The sequence below is a fragment of the Fundulus heteroclitus genome, chromosome 3 (assembly GCF_011125445.2).
Source record: "Fundulus heteroclitus isolate FHET01 chromosome 3, MU-UCD_Fhet_4.1, whole genome shotgun sequence".
Classification (NCBI taxonomy): domain Eukaryota; kingdom Metazoa; phylum Chordata; class Actinopteri; order Cyprinodontiformes; family Fundulidae; genus Fundulus; species Fundulus heteroclitus.
In genome coordinates, this window is record NC_046363.1 from 20,867,150 (window position 1) to 20,869,101 (window position 1,952).

The 1,952-nt window shown below is 41.0% G+C and overlaps 1 long non-coding RNA gene across 1 annotated transcript; it reads right to left on the reverse strand.

The window, feature by feature from the left end:
* Positions 1–677: 677 nt before the first annotated feature.
* Positions 678–1,274, reverse strand: LOC110368552. The gene is made up of 2 exons (XR_004929697.1): positions 1,099–1,274; positions 678–801 (listed from the first exon to the last, which is right to left on the reverse strand). It is a non-coding gene; the product is annotated as an uncharacterized LOC110368552 (long non-coding RNA).
* Positions 1,275–1,952: the final 678 nt, after the last annotated feature.

The window sequence follows — 1,952 nt, forward strand, 5'->3', positions numbered from 1 at the left end:
AAGAAGAACAGGCTCGTCACTGCGCGCTATTATCCAACATGGCGACGACCGGTGCGGCAGAGAGTGATTATTTAGCGATAGTGATGGAGTTTCATGGATTTATCATCATCATCTGAGAGCGATTTGGATTATATAGAAGACTTTCTTGACAGCAACCTGATTTTTGACAAAATCCAGCCATACCAGTTTGAGGCAAGGAGACCAAAAAGGAACAATGTGAGTTGAATCTGTCTGCTGCGGCAGCGGTCTTCTTATTTTTGTGATGTATTTCCACTTTTAACCGATGTATTGCAACATCAAACTGCCATGCACGTGGGCATTGTTGCTTCAACAATAGCTCTAGAAAATTTCAATGGTGAAGTCCTCTGGGAATCCAAAATAATTGTTGTTTATCACAGCTGTGTGAGCGCAGTGCCTCTGCTAAGAAACAACACAGGATGTGACGTCAGGCCGCCATTACTGCCCATATTTGGGCACTAAATGCCGCCGCCAGTATCGGTGATTGCGACGACAATTTATGCCGCGCCGGCGTCACAGTGCGTTCTAAATGACAGGTACTGGCTTTTAATCTTAATTCTATGAAGGATGTTTAAAATTCCGGGCTCTTTAAAAAAATACTTTTGGTCTCCAAAAGGGGGGTGCGCGCGCCCCCTGCGCCCCCGCCTGAATCCGCGGCAGATTAGGGCCAGCCCATGAGGCGGTAAAAGGCAATGACCATGCTGATAATTTTGTAAAACAGGCATTAGACAGAGAAATACCAGTTACAGTTCCATCTGGTGAAGGTGAAAGAAAGGCTTTGATCTGGAAAAAAAGAAATATAAATTTGTCAGAACCACCATGACAAGAATGAAGACCATACACGGCTAAACATGTTATTTAAAATAGGGAAAAAAAGAATACTGTATTAATATTGTAATATTGTGCATGAAATACTCAACAAAGGAGTAGATTATTCAATAAAGTTAGGGAAGTGGGTCACTCATGGAATTTAGCAGAATAACTTGGCACAGAAGGTGATGTGATGGCGATTAAAAACACCAGGTTGAGAATTAACAAATAGAATATGATCCAAAGAACAAGAAACACCATGATACACACTCTTGTACAGCAGGTGGGGGAATGAACCTCAATGTCCCATAAGCCGAGAAAGGAACACTGGTTGTTACGGTTCTGAGAAGAAGAAAACTGATGTGAGCACATTTCAAAAAACTGCTTGATGTAAATGCAAATGTTTGTCATATGTTACCATTGCTTTACTACATATTAGCTGCATAAAAAATGTGAAAATAAGTCAGCAATTCTACATTATTTTTCTGACTGCTACTCTCAAAATATTCAAAACTGACAGCTTATTCGGGCGGTTCCTCAAGCAGAAGCAATACCTTCACTGATGGTATGTTTCCACTTCATGTAAATGCAGAATCCTACTGCAGCTATACCCATTATGAGGCTGATTCTGAGGGCTAAAACCCAGGGGAATATCTGCAGAACTGAAGAGATTAAAGTTTTGTAATTTTTGGGGGAGTTTTATGTTTTCTGCATGTTTTATTTCAGCTGTGTCCATGCATACATACATTTAACAGAGTACCAACTTTTTGAAGTCATCAGTGAACCTTCTCTGTACACAGAGCAGATTAATTCATCGGGGCTGATGGGCCAAGCTGGGAGAAAAAGCTGATTGATCAAGGTGTTATTAACATTCGATAAGCTGCCCTTCCAGCCTTCTTGGTTACTTCCAGACCAAGTTAAGTTGAAGGTTTCTTCACATTCCTGAGCACAAGTAAGCACACAGGTCAGAGTGAGATTTCCTCCTGCTGGGTCAGTCTTGGCTGTAACTGACAAAAAGAAGTGTCAAAAGAAACTTTTTATAGCTTCAGCTTTCTCTTAATTTCCTTTAATGTGTCTTCCTCACTTACCATCGAGGGTGTGCAGCTTAAATTTGTCAAACACTC